Raw genomic sequence first — 19180 nt, 5'->3', positions numbered from 1 at the left:
AAATAAAGACAAAAACAGAGTGAGATGTAAAAAAACGTTCTGGCACTAATAGCTTTCTAGCATCAAAATTTGTCCAGGGTGGCAGTGTGTGTATGTGTGTGTGTGCTTGTTTGCACCAAATGGAATCTGTGACCTTTTTTTTTTTTTTTTTTTTTTTCCTGTTTTTCTTTTTTTTTTTTATATAAAAAGTTTTTATTGGTCAAAAAAGATTTATGCAAATACATATCAGGTATGGTAAATTTTCATTTTTCTTATACATGATAAGAATTTTACTCAAAATTTTAAACACATACAACAGCCATATGGCAAGCAGGTGATCTGATAGCTAATTTCAATCTTACATACACAATAAGGAAGGGTCAAGAATAATCAGAATATCATACGAAAGAGAATAAGGAAAACCAACATAATACCAAATATCTTTGTCACTTCCTAGTTTTGGATCTCAGAACTCTGGGTTCAGCCTGACCCAACTCAGGGCATAACAGCGGCAGCCTCCGCCCCATGGTCTATAACCTCCCTTCTTCAATTCCTGGGTCATCTAAATCCAGGAGGGCTTTGTGTTCCTCCACGTAGGCCAGTAGCCTCCATTACTAATTTTTTCGTAATGCCCTCCCGGAAAATCATCAATCCCTCTGGCATCAGCCATCTGAAGCCCACTCCCTTCTGGTACAATTTGCTTGATAAAAGTAATATTTCTTTCTCATTTCACGTACCTGTCTGGGAATCTGCCTCAGAATGGCTATCTCCCTGCCCCTATAAGTCAGTGCCCCACTCCTATGTTTTCTAAAATTTCATCTCTAGTCTCTCTTTTCACAAATTTGACATGAACCTCTCTAGGAACTGCATGCGTGCGTGCATATTGTGAATTAACTCTATAAACTCGATCCACATCCCAATTCATAAAATCAACACCTCTCCCAAGAAATTCTCCCAACAGTTTAGTCACAACATCTCTCAAGTCTTCTTGGTCCACTTCTTCCAAATTTTGAAACCTAAGGAAATAAGACATTTTATCCATCTGTGGTCAAGCACAGCATTGCTTGTCGTCTCCCTCTTTTCTGCACTGCCGCATCTCACCCTCAGACCTTCCACTTTCTGCTTATTTTCTGCTGAGACTTGTTGAGTATCCTTTAAATCCTTTTGGATAGTCACAATTTCTGCTCTTATTTCATCCAGTTTCTTGTCCATATTAGATAACTTTTCCAGAATTCTCTCCATTTCTCCAGCAGTTGGTCTCTGACCTTTTGCCATTTAAAACAGAATTTTCAAAATCCTCAGGCAAGCACAGTATCCTTATAATTTCCTCCGGATCACCAGGGGCACTCACAGGAACAGAGTCCAGAGTACAGTTAATCAACCAGGAAGCCGAGAGAGTGATGTCATCAAGATTCTCATAGTGAAGGCGGAAGCTGGGCGCCACCATTGTTCCCCAGAGGGGGGGCCTCAAACCCTCCCTCCTAAATTTCTCCATCACCTCTTCTCTCCAGAGCTCCACAAAACCGGTAATCTTGTTATTTTAAGTTCTCCTCTCTCCAAAGTGATTCGTACTCCTTCCAGTCGCAGGGGAGAAAAAACCCCCCCGCACTCCGGAGTACTCCACTCACGTTTGCCGATATTCCCTTCCCTTCTTCATTCCTCAATTCTTCTCCGTTCCTGTTCACCACCAGGCTGCTGCAATTATAAATCCAAAGCCCGGTGTCACGGGCTGTGCCCAGGCGGCGACCAAGGTAATGGCGCGGCCTGTGGCCTCGAACCCGCCGAGCCTAGGGGCGCCAGCATCGGTCCCCAGTCCTGTATATCGGCTGGGAGACCCTGGCGAGCCGTCCGTGCGGCAGGTGTCCTTTTGAACACCTGGCCCTAAGGGCCTCGGCGGCCGGATTCGGACACTGGAGGCAGGAGAAGCCTTCCAGACGTCCGTTGCCACCGGACACCGGAAGTCGTCTCCGGAATCTGTGACCTTGTGTGGCCTCTTGCTCAGTATTCATTTTATTCACACATAATTCCTATATTAGAAGTTGTTGCAAAAATAAGGGCTGAGACCAGTGATGGGTTTCAAATTTTTTTACTACCGGTTCTGTGGGTGTTGCATGGCTTGGTGGGTGTGGCTTGGTGGGTGTGGCAGGGGAAGGATACTGTAAAATCCCCATTTCCTCCAGATCAGCTGGGACTTGGGAGGCAGAGAATAGATGGGGGCGGGGCCAGTCAGAATTTTTACTACCGGATCTCCGAACTACTCAAAATTTCCCCTACCGGTTCTCCAGAACTGGTCAGAACCTGCTGAAACCTACCTCTGGCTGAGACCATGCTATTAATATATTAATATATTAATATATATAGGGGTAAGCTATTTGTTGCCCCAAGATTTTATGAAGTTCCATAAATTCAGTTCTGGAAATCATACTACAGAAATCAATGGAAAAAGGAAAGGAAAAAGGTCCATAAGTTCAGATGTAACTCCATCCCAAATAATTCTGAACCAGAAAGTAGTTCTTCTTATTCAAAGCAGAGCAAAGTCAACGTGGAATGAATAGGAAAGGAAAAAGAGCAAAATTTTACTTAATTTTGGGTGTTGGTGTCACAAGGAAAACATTATGAATTCTGATCTAGATACAAACACATAACATTCAAATATATTTTTCCAGACCTTCCTTGTTACCCTAATAAATGCTCTACAGTGCATTTTTGACTGCTGATTCTTTAATTGTTAATACAGGTAATCCTCGATTTACCACAGTTCATTTAGTTGACCCTTCAAAGTTACAATGGCATTGACAAAAGTCACTTTTCACACTTACAACCTTTGCAGCGTTTCCATGGTCATGGTCATGTGATCAAAATTCAGAGTCTTGTCAACTGGCTGATATTAATACAATCAGACATTAATACAATTGAATGCATCCAGAAATATTTTACAAGAAGAGTCCTCCACTCCTCTGATCACAACAAAATACCTTATGCCACCAGACTTGAAATCCTGGGTTTAGAAAATTTAGAACTACGCCGCCTTCAGCATGACCTGAGTATAACTCATAAAATCATCTGCTACAATGTCCTTCCTGTCGAAGACTACTTCAGCTTCAATCACAACAATACACGAGCACACAATAGATTTAAACTTAAAGTGAACCGCTCCAATCTTGATTGTAGAAAATATGACTTCAGTAACAGAGTTGTTAATGCCTGGAATGCACTACCTGACTCCATGGTCTCATCCCAAAATCCCCAAAGCTTTAACCAAAGACTATCTACTGTTGATATCACCCCATTCCTAAGAGGTCCGTAAGGGGCGTGCATAAAAGCACCAGCGTGCCTACCGTTCCTGCCCTAATGTTCCCTTTAGTGTATTCAATTTCTTTGGTTATTTCATGCTTATACTTATATATATTGTTGTGTTTGACAAAATAAATAAATAAAATAAATAAATATTTATGATGTGATCATAATGTGATCACTTTTTGTGACCTTGTGACAAGGAAAGTCAATGGGGAAGCCAGATTCATTTGACAACCTTAACAACTACAGTGATTCACTTAACAACTGTGGCAAGAAAGGTTGCAAAATGGGGAAAAGCTCATTTAACAAATGTCTCACTCAGCAACAAGAATTTTGGGCTCAATTTTGGTTGTAAATTGAGGACCATCTGCAGTCAATCCTTGAAGGCAGAAGCTATCTACCTACTTTAAAATCTTATTATCAGCTCTAAAGCTGGTTTCTGTATGTTCTCGTTCTTCAATCTTAATTCCATTTTTCGCAGTATTCTTGACTTGCATTGGTAGAATTTGCAGATTATATGCATATGGTGTCAGAGTAGCTGAGTGCAGGTTATTTACATTTCTTCCTCCATTTTAAAAACCATGCTTACCTTCTAATCCAGCCTCCTTCGATGATTATTCATCATATTGATTGAATGAATGAGAAAACTGTATAAATTTTCCATGAGGAAAGTGAGATGTTTGGTAATTCCCGTTTTCCTAAAGACATTCTATACCTTAACATGGGCAGCATAATCAAAGGTCTTTTCATAATGAATGAAGGCAGCATAATCAAAGGCCTTTCCATAATGATGACTTCTTTTTGGCATTCTTTTGTTTTCTCAATTATCTAGCATGCATTGGCAGTAATGACTTGTGTTCCTTCACCAATTCTAAAACCAGCTTGAACATCTGGCATCTCCTTTTTCACATAGAGCATAATCTATGTTGGATGATCCTAAGCATTATTTTGCTAGCAGGTGATATTGTACAATAGTTTGTGCACTTTGCTAAGTCTCCTTTCTTTGGAGTTGGCATACAGACTGAGCTCTTCCAATCTCTTGGTCACTCCATCCATTCTCTAGACTTGCTGTCATGGATGGTTAAAGTTTTTACAGATTTTTCCGTTGTTACTTGCTATATTTCTGTAGATATTCCCTCAAATCTTTCAGCCCTCTGGTTTGGTAATGACTGGAGTACTGATCTGACTTCTTCTATTACAATAGGTTTTTTAAGATGTCTTGGATGTTGACATTTTTTCTGTTCAGAATTTCAGTATGCTCCTTCCATCTCTGTTTGATCTTCTTTGAATCAATTACCATCTATACATTGGCATCCTTTGGCATACCAATTTCAGGCTGAAATCTCCTTCAGAAATCAGAGAAACAAGATCTATATTAGACAGAGCTATATACTAAATTAGCTCTGTCTTAGTAATCTTCTTTAGAATTGCTTATGAACCAGTACAACCTAAAGAGGGTTGTTGGGAATAATCTGGAGAAATGGCCTGAAGATCTGAAGAGGAGGAAATGCTATGAATCCTGTCTACCCAACACAGAAAGCCTAAGAGGACAAAGGATCAAAGATTTGGCCAGTCAGAGAAAAGCCAGCTGCCATCCTAATTCATGAAAAAATCACCATCAGTATCTGATCAGTAAGTCATTCCTTAACCATAAAGTAGGTAGGAGGTAGGGTGCATAAATAAAAGGTAAAGGTAAAACTTTCCCCTGTCCAGTCATGTCTGATTCTAGGGGGAAGTGCTCTGTTTCTTAGCTGAAGGAGCCAGCATTGACTGAAGAAGCTTCCATGGTCATGTGGCTACACCGAGGTGCATGGAACACAGTAACTTTTCTGCCAAGGTGGTACCTATTTATCTGCTGGCATTTTTGCATGCTTCTAAACTGTTAGATTTGCAGGAGCTGGGGCAAGTAATGGGAGCTCACCCCATCATGTGGCACTTGGGTCTTGAACTCGAGCTGTCACCTTTTCAGCTGACAAGCTGAAATATTTACAGACCCCTCACATCCTGGACATAAATTGTTTCAACTCCTACCCCCAAAACGACAGCTATAGAGCACTGCACACCAAAACAACTAGACATAAGGACATTTTTTTCCCAAATGCCATCCCTCTACTTAACAACTAATTCCCACAACACTGTCAAATAATTTATTAAGATTGTATTACTATTATTCTTCTCTTCCTTACTAGTATCTATCTCTTCCCACTTATTACTATAACCATGTTGTTTGTATCTTTCAATTTATATTGTTTCCTAGAACGATTTAGCTTATTAGTAACCTTGACTATCACTAAGTGTTGCATCTTTTTATTCTCAATGAATGTATTTTATTCTCCTTATATACACTGAGAGCATAGAAACTGAAGACACACCTCCATGTGTGTCCAATCACACTTGGCCAATAAAGAATTCTATTCTATTCTATTCTATTCTATTCTATTCTATTCTATTCTATTCTATTCTATTCTATTCTATTCTATTCTATTCTATTCTATTCTTAACTGCTGAGTCATTGCACCCCCTTTGCAGAATTAAAGGATTACATATATTATGTTAATAGTATAGTCCTCAGGACCCAGGTTCTAGTCTTTTCTTCGATATGGAAGCTAGCTGAGTGATTTTGGGCCAGTCACACACAGCTGTAGACTTGGAAGTATAAAAAAAACCAACCCCAACCCTTATCTATGAATCCACTAAATTTTATAACCTTTAATGAAGAAGCCTTCATGCTGAAATGAATTTATTCACAGTCATCATCAGTGCAGAAAAAAAAAGTCCAGTCATTTGCTGTTTAGAATCACAAGTGTCTGAGCCTTATCTTGAAATGGGGGGATGGAGATAGGAGAGCTCGGTAGTTTTAGTCATAAATAACCTGAGAGGTTATGCTAAGAAAAGTGGATGGGAAATTGAAATCAGATGCTGTCTATTTAATGAAGTTTCTTTAAAACACACACACCCTCAAATGTTATTTTGTGCTGAGTTTTTCATCAAATCTTGAGGACCTACAGAAAGTCTCAGACACATATTGGCATCTCCTCCATCACTATATCTGTTCCTGGTTGGCTCTGTTCTCTGAGAGCTGAAAGAGGGACAGATTGAACGTTCAGCCCCTTTATATTATTTATTTCCAGTGTCCCTTTGGAAACAAGAACAGGGAAAGCTTGCAGATCATGGCTTCTGGAATTCTGTCCAACCTTTTTACCAATGGTGGCCATGGGGGGGTGGGGGGGGGCTTCTGTATTTTCTTTTATATAATAATGTCATAAGATCGATTTTTGCTCTTTATATTATGCCTGCGTGCACTTGGGTATATGCCTGTACTAGGCAGCAAACAGTGGTGGGATCCTTCCGGTTTAACAACCGGTTCGGTGATTGAGGCTTTGCTGTGCGCGCGTTCAATGAAAAATCACCTTCTGCATTAGTGCTAGGGAATTAAACTGCCCAAGCAGCTGCTGATTCAGTTCTACAGAGGAATTATTGAGTCTGTCATCTGCACCTCTATAACTGTCTGGTTCAGTTCTGCAACCCAACAAGACAGACACAGACTTCAGAGGATAATTAGAACTGCAGAAAAAACAATTGCTACCAACCTGCTTTCCACTGAGGACCTGTATACTGCATGAGTCAAAAAGAGGGCTGTGAAAATATTTACAGACCCCTCACATCCTGGACATAAACTGTTTCAATTCCTACCTCAAAACAATGCTATAGAGCACTGCACACCAGAACAACTAGACACAAGAACAGTTTTTCCCCAAACGCCATCACTCTGCTAAACAAATAATTTCCTCAACACTGTCAAACTATTGGCTAAATCTGCACTGCTATTAATTTTCTCATCGTTCCCATCACCCATCTCCTTCCACTTATGACCGTATGACTGTAACTTTGTTGCTTGTATCCTTACGATTTATATTGATATTGTTTCCTGATTGCTTCTTTGAACCCTAGGACTATTAAGTGTTGTTGATGAACATATCTTTTTTTTATGTACACCGAGAGCATATGCACCAAGACAAATTCCTTGTGCGTCCAATCACACTTGGCCAATAAAAAAATCTATTCTATTCTAAAACAGATGAGGCCATGGCAATCTGCTTTGCCACGGTAATTAGCTGCGAAGATAAAGGTAATTAAAGCGCAGGGGTGGGTGGGCAGGCCCAGCTGATTTTCAGAGCAAACCGGTTCACTCCCCGCTGATTGTCACCGATAGCAGTTCGCTCGAACCGGTCCAAACTGGTAGAATCTGATCCCTGGCAGCAAAGGCAGGCTATGTACTTTCTATCCTGGTCATGTGATCAGAACAAAGTAGGGAGGGAAGCTTAGAATGGAGCAGTCAACAGCATTTTACCCACTACCCAACTGGCCTTTTGGAGAGATACATAAGTGAGATTTTTTTGGAGTGGGGGGGATTGCTTTTGTCTGCATCCCACCACAGATGCAGCCCATTCTCAACTTGATCCTTCTTTTACCAGCTTCTCCCAACACTTCTGGTCTCATTCTGTTCACATTTTAGAAATTTATTTATTTATTTATTTATTTATTTTTATTTTATTTATTTTGTCAAGCATGTATTTTATGACAGATACAATGATGGACAGAGAGGCAAGAATCCGAACCCTTTACTATACTTAATTTTCTACAAATATGCCACTAGGTTGAAAAGAGTGGAACAGTTCATGAAAACTTTTTCCTTCTATGCTCTTTCTTCCCTTCGAGGTCAGTCCACAGTCCACACTGCAATCAGTGTTCATGCAATGCATAGGTACAAACTATGATTGTATCATCTATTCTCTAAAGCCCCTGAAGTCTGAACAAGAAGCAATGGATGGAAGCTAATCAAGAAGAGGATCAGCCTAGAACTAAGGAGAAATTTCCTGACAATGAGAACAATAAAACAGTGAAATGACTTCCAGAAGTTGTGGGTGCTCTAACACTAAAGGTTTTTAAGAAGAGATTAGACAATCATTTAACAGAACAGAACAGAATAACAGAATAACAGCATTGGAAGAGAACTTGGAGGTCTTCTAGTCCAACCTCCTGCTTAGGCAGGAAACCCTACACCACTACACCACTACACACAAATGGTTATCCAATATCTTCTTAAAAACTTCCAGTGTTGGAGCATTTACAAGTTCTGTAGGCAAGTTGTTCCACTGATTAATTGTTCTAACTGTCAGGAAATTTCTCCTTAGTTCTAGGCTGCTTCTCTCCTTGATTAGTTTCCACCCATTGCTTCTTGTCCTGCCCTCAGGTGCTTTGGAAAATAGCTTGACTCCCTCTTCTTTGTGGCAGCCCCTCAGATATTGGAACACTGCTATATAATTAAACTTGACATACCCAGTTCCTGCAACTGTTCTTCATATGTTTTAGCCTCCAGTCCCCTAATCATCTTTGTTGCTGTTCTCTGCACTCTTTTCTAGAGTCTCTACATCTTTTTTACATCATGGTGACCAAAACTGGATGCAGTATTCCAAGTGTGGCCTTACCAAGGCCTTATAAAGTGGTATTAACACTTCATGTGATCTTGATTCTATCCCTATGTTTATGCAGCCTAGAACTGTGTTGGCTTTTTTGGCAGTTGCTGGACACTCCTGGCTCATATTTAAATGGTTGTCCACTAGGACTCCAAATCCCTCTCACAGTTGCTACTATTGAGCGAGGTATCACATATACTATACCTGTGCATTTTGTTTTTCTTGCCTAAATGTAGAACTTTACTTTTTGTCTGAAATGGTACAGGCTCTCCCGCTTGAGTGGGAGGTTGGACTAGAAGACCTCCAAAGTACCTTCCAATTCTGTTATTCTGTTAATGATGTAATTTGTAAAATTTATCTAATGTTGACCTGTACAATAAAACCCTGGGCGCTTATGATATAATGTTTCATGATGAGCTTTTCCACTAAAATAAAATGTACAGGGCTATCAAGAAAAGTTATTTGATGTTTTTCCGTAGCAGGTGGGGCCTTAAAAAAACATGAATGAGAAATTGTTGGTGGTTTTTTCCTCCAGAGTGAAGACAGGAGAGGTATAGGTAACTGGTACAAGCTGTGATCCTGTCATTGCACAAGTGACTCTAATTACGTAATTTATTATTAATTTATTTGACTTCTGCAGGATGTCCTTACAATCATAAGATTCTTCACATTACAGAAAAATAGGACATGAACATTTATTTCATTTGTGCAGTCATGTCATATAATCAGTGTTTTCACTTGCGTCCCTTCCTGCTACAAGATGAGGGAAGTCATGAGAAAGGCTTCAAAATCATTCTTACTATAGAAAATTGGAGTTTAGAGATGTTTCCTTTCTTCAGTGTTATAATTCAAGGTCAGCCCTGGAAACTAAAAGTCTGGTGGTCAGGACAGATAAAATGAAATACTTCTTTATTCAATGAAGAATAAAAGTGATGCATCTTCTGTCCTTGGATGAATTGATGTAGGCCATCCATTTAAAGTTTTGAAAAGAGACTGGACCTTTTCATGGAGGAATGAGTTAAAGGTAAAGATAAAGGTCCCCTCGCACATATGTGCTAGTCATTCCCGACTCTGGGGCGGTGTTCATCTCTGTTTCAAAGCTGAAGAGCTAGCACTGTTCGAAGAAGTCTCCGTGGTCATGTGGCCGGCATGACTAAACACCAAAGGTGCATGGAACGCTGTTACCTTCCCACCAAAGGTGGTCCCTATTTTTCTACTTGCATGTTTTACGTGCGTTCGAACTGCTAGGTTGGCAGAAGCTGGGACAAGTAACGGGAGCTCACCCCATTATGTGGCACTAGGGATTCGAACAGCTGAACTGCTGACCTTTCGACCGACAAGCTCAGTGTCTTAGCTACCAAGCCACTGCATCCTTGAGGAATGAATTATCAGGGGCTAATAATCTTAGTAGTTATTTACTTTTTCTTGGATTACAAGTAGCAATCTTTAATTCAGCTGGAAACAAGTATGGAAGAGGGAGATCAGTCTCCTCTCCATACCTGGAATTTATCTGGTTGGCTTCATATGTCATGGAAGGGTGGACTAGATGAGCCCCTAGCCTGAGTCAGAGTTCTGTTCTGTTCTCAGGCAGAAAAAAAAAGATATGCATCTTTTTCTTTCTGTCTTTTTTTTCCCTCTGTCTTTCTGGAATTTTCTCCTTTTGCAAGGAATGAAAATTCCTTTCTGGAATTTGTTCCTTCTCACAAGTTTTGGTTCTTTCAACCTTTTTGAATCTCTGTACAATCAGAGGTGTAGCCTGAGGAAAGATTCAGAAGGAGCAGGAGATATAAAAAGCAAGGGCCAATTATATATGCACGGATGATTGGGATCAGAATTTAGTTTTAAATTTCAGGAGAGTGGGATGACAGAATGGAGCAAACCTGCAGAAAATAGTGAAATAGACTCGGAGAAATTAACTCATCCCCGGGAGGTAAGCTTAAACTAGGAAAGAAAACAAAAGCACTGATGCTTCTATGGCCTGAGATTCTTCCAGTTGGTTGAGTTGTGCTGATCTTATTCAGCTGTTTCTTCTTCCATATTAATCCCTCAGATTTTTCACAATGAACGGGGACCAACAATTCCTTATCAGAGCTATTTTGTGTTTGAGATGAGTTTGTTCTATGAAATGCAAGAGTAATTATATCTGTATTTTTACTGTGATTTTATATATTATGTATGTACAGGTAGTCCTCGATTTACAATAAGTCATTTAGTGACCATTCAACATTACAACAGCACTTATGACCATTTTTCGTATTTATGACCATTGCAGCATCCCCGTGGTCATGTGATTTACATTCAGATAGTTGGCAACTGGTTCATATTTATGACGGTTGCAGTGTCCTGGGGTTATGTGATAATCTTTTGCGACTTTCTGACAAGCAAAATGGGGAGGCCACATTCACTTAACAGCCCTGTTACTAATTTAAAAAAATGCAGTGATTCACTTAACAACCGTGGCAAGAAAAGAAAAATGGGCCATAATTCATTTAACAAATTTCTCACTTAGCAACATAAATTCTGGACTCAATTGTGGTCATAAGTCGAGGACTACTTGTATGTATGTAACACACACACACACAAACACACACACACACACACACACACACATATTGATATTGGAAACTATGCAGAATCGCCTTGCAGCAAGATGGGTGGCAAACAAATTTAAATGAGTAAGTGAGTGAGTAAGTAAGTATTAGTAAATAAGTAAGTAAGTAAGTAAGTAAGTAAGTAATGTGTCAAATAGCTTTTCTGGTATTCAAGATCTTGGAATATTTAACTTGCAAAATTTGCTAAACAACAACTCCTGACATTTTTATTACTGCCCAAGATGGTTGCAGTTGTAGGAATTTGCAGTCTATTAACATCTGGATAAGGAAAATAGATTCCTTATCCCTGAAGTAAAATCTAACATAATCCAACAGATCAATCCATTAGTATCAACACTGGTGACACTGTCTGGACATAGAAATCAAAATACATTTAACCAGTGGTGGGATTCAGCCAGTTCGCACCACTTCGGGAGAACCGGTTGTTAACTTTCTGAGCAGTTTGGCAAACTGGTTGTTGGAAGAAATCATTAGGGCAGAGAACCGGTTGTTAAATGACTTGAATCCCACCACTGCATTTAACCATGATTATTTAATAATAATATAATAATATCAGAGTTGGAAGGGACCTTGGAGGTCTTCTAGTCCAACCCCCTGCCCAAGGGGTTGTATATTTAACAATATACATTTAACTATGATTTATTAACTATCATTTAATTAATAGTCTTAACCTATTTCTCAATTAATGTTAATGTCTAAGCAACTAAACCGTAAACACAAGTCATCACATGGGTTTTTATGTCACCGTTAAGATGGAATCCAGTCTTCTTCCCTTAAAAAAAATGTTGAGAAATCATTCATTGACTTCTTCATCTAAAAAGACATTTGTGCTGAATGAATCACATTAAAGTATCTGCAAAAACTGATAGCATCACCTCGACATCTGGAAAATGAGTGAGGATGGAACGGGGCAAGAAAGAACAATTATACCTTTCCATTTTAAAGATTATTTCCTGTCAGATCATCTTTGATGGAAGGAAGAACTTGTGCCCAAAATTTTGTGCTAATGCACTTGGACTGCCTTCCATCAGTGGGAGAATGTCAGGCTCTTGTTATCCTGTAACCCTGTTGTCAGTCAGTTTTTGGAGTCCACATTATATCTTCTCCTTCCAGGCAGATTTCTGACAAACAGCAGTTAATAGAAGACTTTTCTGCACACAGAGGTTATGCCAATTTAATAGCATATATTTTTGGAGTTATTGTCTCAAAAAATAAAAATAAAAAAAAAATCCAGTAGCAACTTCCAACACAGAAGAAAAGCTCCTTCCGTCTTCTAATTATTATAGATTTTGCATCTTCTTCTAATTAGAGTTGAAAATTTAAATTACTTAAATGGAAACCCTAATATCAGCTAAAGCCAAAAACACCTTGCAAAAATCAGGTTGTTCATTGTTCCAATAAGCTTGCAGAACCACTGCAGTTCTTTTTGTCTTTCAAAATATTAAAATTAAATGAAAAGCTTCTTGGCTGACTTCTATTTCTTTCTCTCTTTTTTGCTGCTCAGTCTTTGTTTACTTTAGATTAGGGGGTTTAAGTGTTTGTTTATGTTACACCTTTGAATTGGGCTTGTTACCTGCCAGAGTGGAGTGTGGATTTTATAGGACAGAAAGGTAGAATAAAATGTTTTAATAAAAAAATAAACATACTTAACAGGATGGTGTTAACATTAAAATGAAGACTGTTTTAAAGCAGAGACTAACATTATGTAATGACTAAAATAACTGACTACGGTTGCCACTACAATAATCCGTATCAATAGGTAGCCAACTATGGTTGATATTAAAAACAGCATTGCTAAAAAAGCATTAAGAGTTGTTAACCTAATCTTGCGTACCTTCTTCTCTGGTAATATTGAACTGCAAACTAAGGCATACAAAACTTTTGCCAGACCAATTCTTGAATACAGCTCATCTGCCTGGAACCCGCACTGCATATCCAACATTAATACAACTGAGTGTCCAGAGATATTTCACAAGAATAGTCCTCCACTCCTCTGCTCACAACAAAATACCTTATGCCACCAGACTCAAAATTTTGGGCTTAGACAATTTAGAACTTCGCCGTCTTCAGTCTGACCTAAGCATAATACATAAAATCATCTGCTACAATGTCCTACCAGCCAATGAATACAAGAGCACATAGATACAAACTCATGGTAAACAGATCCAAACTAGACTGTAGAAAATACGACTTCAGTAGCAGAGTTGTTAACACCTGGAATGCACTACCTGACTCTCTGGTTTCTTTCCCAAATCCCCAAAACTTTAACCTTAGACTGTCTACTGTAGGCATCACCCCATTCCTAAGCGGTCTGTAAGGGGCGTGCATAAGCGTACCAGCGTGCCTACTGTCCCTGTCCTTTCTTTTATTGATATCCTTTTCATGTATTTATAATTATTTTTACACCTGTATCTGTCATAAAATACATGCTTGATGAAAGTAAATAAATAAATAAACAAACAAACAACAGCTAAACAGGGTCAGAACTACAGTAGGTGGTACTTAGGAAGAATGCAAGGCTGTTAGATGGGTATATCTAGTTTAATGAAAAGAAGGACAAGGGGAGACATGATAGCAGTGTTCCAATATCTCAGGGGCTGTCACAAAGAAGAGGGAGTCAAGCTATTCTCCAAAGCACCTGAAGGCAGGACAAGAAGCAACGGGTGGAAACTAATCAAGGAGAGAAGCAACTTAGAACTAAGGAGAAATTTCCTGACAGTTAGAACAATTAATCAGTGGAACAACATGCTTCCAGAAGTTGTGAAGGCTCCAACACTGGAAGTTTTTAAGAAGAACTAAGAATACTTAGTTGGGTAACCTTTACCATGAATTATGGCCTTACAATGTCTTCCCATGGAGTGAACCAAGTCTTTTAGTTCTGCAGCTGTTATAATGTGAATGATTGCTTCTATTAACTGGGTTTTATTGCTGGGTCACTTCTGACTAACAAGTTTCTTTAGTCGGCTCCATAGATTTTCAATTGGGTTAAGGTCTGGGCTATTCCCAGGCCATTCCAGCAGTGGAATAGGATTATCTTGAAACTCCAAAAAAAAAAAAAAGTGGTGTTATTAGCCATCAAACCTCAAAAATACACTTTTCCCAAAAGGTTTCCACAATTTTGGCCACTACTGTAGCTGAAGATATTCAAGAGGATCTGCACTGTGAACGTCTGCTGGGAGCTTTGGACTTGGCCAGCTTTGGAAAATGGAGGCTCTCAAGAGTGTGTTTTATTTATCCACCAGTTCTTGGCAAAGATAGCTAGATTCATTGGGAGCACGTTGGCCAGCAGCATGGATATAATCACTGTTAAGTGGATAAGAAACATCTCTGGAAGAAAATGAGGAGGACTGACTTCAAATAATGCATAGTGAACCAGTGAATCAGTTACAGCAGTGTTTTCCCCCCAAGGTACTTTCTGAATTCCATTTTGCCAACCAGGGGAGTAGATATTCTTGAAATAAAAACATTGCAACACTTCATTCACTTACAGGTAGTACTTGCCTTATGACCTGTCACTTAGTGACTGTGCGAAGTTATGCCCAACCTGAAAAATGGAACTGGATCCAAAGTTCTGACAGTCTTCTCCCCCCCCCCCCCCCATGGTCATGCGATCACATTTTGGGCATTCGGCAACATTGCCACATTTATGGCTATGGGGGGGGGAAGCAGATCCAACATTGCCACATGTTTGGCTATGTGGGGGGGACGGACCCCCAAGGTGCAGGAAGAGGAGCATGGGATGTTTCAAGGGGTGGGGGAAGCCTTGAGAGGCAGGGGTGATATTCACTTACCTTTGCTACTGGTTTGCAAATGTGAGTGGTGCTTCCGCGAATGTCATCACATCAAAAACAGGATGTGATGACATTCGGACGGGTGGGCAGAGCCTCCCACAGCCGCCGCTACCAGTTCTCCCGAACCGGATAGAATTGGCTGAATACCACCACTGTTGAGAGGACCAAGACAGGCAGGCCTGGGCCTATGCTAGCCTCCCCCACTCCCGAGGCACCCTATGCCCTGCTTAACAACCACATCTGGAAGAGCAGGAGTGGCAGTTGTTAATCAAGACAACCTTGCTTAATGGCCATCACGACATGTGACCATAATGGGCAAGCAATATAGAGATTTTTTTTTACTCTCTTAGGTCTGCCAAATGTTTCCCACTTAGTTTTGTTTATTTGAGTTTATTTCTTTTTAAGGTTGTTTCTTTTCCTTTTAGTTTTTCCTTTTCTTTTTAAACTTATAATTCATTTTATAATAGCTCTGCAGTCTTCAGATAATTTTTGTACTGTTATTTGCATGTAATGCCTTTTAAAAAACTTAACTGTGATGTTTTTAAAAAGCAATAAATATTTTGTGAAGACAATGAGATCCTTCTAACCTTTATGGGGAAACAAAATAATTGCTCCTTCTATAATAAATCACTGCTTATAACATTTCCCTAGGTGTCTGCATTTTAATCAAACATTTGATCCTCAGTGTCACAATATGTCATCTGAAGATTATTTCAGAAACTGTCCAAATGCAGAATTATCTAACAAGTATCCATTGAGCATTTGACAATTATTTGAGGACATGTGTAACGAGGGTTATATCCAGTGGTGGGATTCAGCCAGTTCGTACCACTTTGGGAGAACCGGTTGTTAGCTTTCTGAGCAGTTTGGCAAACTGGTTGTTAGAAGAAATCATTAGGGCAGAGAACCGGTTGTTAAATTACTTGAATCCCACCACTGGTTATATCTGACTATATCTTACTGCAGCTGTACAATAGGCCTGTACAAGATGTAACCACATAGTCAGGATTAATAAAGACTTGATAAAAACCGAGCAGATTCCTTTAAAGAACAAGCTAACCTTTGTCACTGTCTACAAATGTGAATTAATATTAAAATGGGTTAGTTCAAGAATGAGGCTGCACAAACATAGGCTAATATTTATTACTGGGAATATGACTAGCAGTGGAATTATGTACTTTTTAACATTATTTATTTATCATATTTTTATAGCCACCCATCTCCAAAGAAAGTGACTCTGGGCAGTGTGCAACACTTAATTAAAAACAAGAATTTAATAACTATTTGTAATAGTGAACATTAATACAGTACTATTTATTCATTAGCAAGTCAGTCAAAGGTTAGACAGATTAATGCATTATGGGCATTTGCTCGAATTTACAAGATTCAGGTAACTAGTAAACAGAGGGCAAATTAAAGTGCATTAGCAAGAGCACTGAACATTACAAAAAGCATAACTAGTCAAGAATGCACACACTTGGTTGTTAACCTTCTGACATCTGCAAAACTTATAGTGGCTCCAGACTGGAAAATTTATCAGACGTAGATGTCTTTCCAATGCACTGAGAATAGCTACATGGGCAAATTAATCAAAATAATTTATAGCAAAAATTGACAAATTATGCAAACTGATTTTCTGTATAAACAGAATGGGCATACAGCCTGGAAACCCACACATTTTTCTCCAGCAGTGGGGGTGGCAATGCTACTCTCTTTTCTAAATGTTTATGGAGATTCTCAGTTATCCAGGTCAGGGTTTCTTTCTGGTTTTTCTTCTAAGATGTTTCGCTTCTCATCCAAGAAGCTTCTTGAGCTCTGACAGGTTGGTGGGGAATGGAAGGATTTATACTCCTTGCAGACAGCTGGTCATTTGCATCCAGGGGTGGGATTCAGGGGTGGATTCTACTTACCTTTACTACCGATTCGCATCGTGCCCGTGCATGCACAGCTTCTGCGCATGCGCAGATCGCTTTTGATGATGTTCGGATCAGTGGGCAGAGCCTCCCGCCGGTTTTACTACTGGTTCTATAGAACCGGTCTGAACTGGGAGCAACCCACTAGTGGGATTCAAAAATTTTAGCAACCGGTTCTCTGCCTGGTTGCTGGGTGGGCGTGGCCTACTCAGCCTCCTGCACCATGGTGGGGAGGGCATTTTTGCCCTCCCCAGGCTCTGGAGGCTTTTCTCGAGCTTCCGGGAGGGCAAAAACAGCCTTTCCCAGGCCCCAGAGGACCTCCGGAGGCCAGAAACAGACCTGTTTCCGGACTTCCGGAACTTCCGAGAGGCCCGTTTTTCACCCACCCAGAGCCTCCACATGGATCCTGCACTTACCTGCCATCCAAAATGGGCAGTGGGCGCCATGGGAGGGGCTGGGCAGGATGGGTGGGGCCAGCCAGTCTTTGCAACTACCGGTTCAGCGAACCAGATGTAAAATTAGCATCTGATTCGCCTGAACCGGTCTGAACCAGCTGAATCCCACCCCTGTTTGCATCCTTTTAGCGGGTCATTAAGGTCACCTGGAGGTTTTATCTGTGTCATCTGGGTCACCTTAGTGGTGCAAATGGGTGTGGAGCCTTCTTGGAACTGTTGAAAGGACTGTGTTGTAGACTGGAGATAGATGATGAATCCTGCCTCCTCTGTTGAGAGACGACTGTTTTCCCCCACCACCATCCCGTCAGAGCTTCTTGGATGAGAAGCGAAAGATCTTCAAAGAAAAAAAATCCAGTTGCCTCTTGAAAAAAAGCAACTTTGGAACTCTCTTGTCTAGTTGCAGCAGCTCAACTGGGCTTTTTTTCTGTGGTGCATCCGAGGGGGAGGGATGTAAAATAAGGGGTGAAAATTAGGGCATCTCAAATTTTTCAAATTTCAATTTCCAGACATTAAGGGGTGCTCAAAAGTTGTGACATGCCTTGGGGATTATAAAAATATTTTCATGTCTTTAATATAATTTAGATATGTTTGGTAAGTAATTACATAAATATCATCACTTTTTAATGTTTTGTTTGTTGGATGCATAGAAAAAAAGGGGCAGGCTTTCGTGACATAATCAGGATGGTCCCTTGACTTTGAAACTCCCCTATGAATACTCTGATGCTTCACTGACATATTCTTTGGTTGCTACTGAAGCCGTAGTGATGAGGCTCTTGTGAAGTTATTCTCTGAAGTTATTCAAGCTATTTTCCAAAGCACCTGCGGGCAGGACAAGAAGCAATGGGTGGAAACTAATCAAGGAGAGAAGCAACTTAGAACTAAGGAGAAATTTCCTGACAGTTAAAACAATTAATCAGTGGAACAACTTGCCTCCAGAAGTTGTGAATGCTCCAACACTGGAAATTTTAAAGAAAATGTTTGATAACCATCTGTCTGAGATGGTGTAGGGTTTCCTGCCTAAGTAGGGGGCTGGACTAGAAGACCTCCAAGGTCCCTTCCAACTCTATTCTATTCTATTCTATTCTATTCTATTCTATTCTATTCTATTCTATTCTATTCTATTCCTTGATGAAGGTATCTTTTCTTTTATGTACACCAAGAGCGTATGCACCAAGACAAATTCCTTGTGTGTCCAATCATACTTGGCCAATAAAGAAAAATTCTATTCTATTCTATTCTATTCTATTCTGTTCTATGCTATGCTATGCTATGCTATGCTATGCTATGCTATGCTATGCTATGCTATGCTATGCTATGCTATGCTATGCTATCCTAACCTAACCTAACCTAACCTAATCAACCTAACCTAACCTAACCTAACCTATCCTATGTCAGAATATATGATCTGTTTCACACAATAACGACAGCCATGCTGAGATGATTTAGATGTTGTGGGAGGGTGCTTTTGTATCAGTCTCCTGGCCACATGCCTGAACAATTCCCTGCAATTTTCTTAGCAATATTTCAGAAGTGGTTTGGCATTGCCTCCTTCCTAGAGCTGAGAGGAAATTATCCAGTCACTAGAATTTACAATCTCCCATTTCTGATGCCTTAACCACTATACCAAATGAGATCTTTAAATTTTAAAACTTCAGC

The sequence above is a fragment of the Ahaetulla prasina genome, chromosome 1 (genome assembly GCF_028640845.1).
Source record: "Ahaetulla prasina isolate Xishuangbanna chromosome 1, ASM2864084v1, whole genome shotgun sequence".
In the NCBI taxonomy this organism is placed as follows: Eukaryota; Metazoa; Chordata; class Lepidosauria; order Squamata; family Colubridae; genus Ahaetulla; species Ahaetulla prasina.
This window is presented reverse-complemented; position numbering follows the sequence as displayed.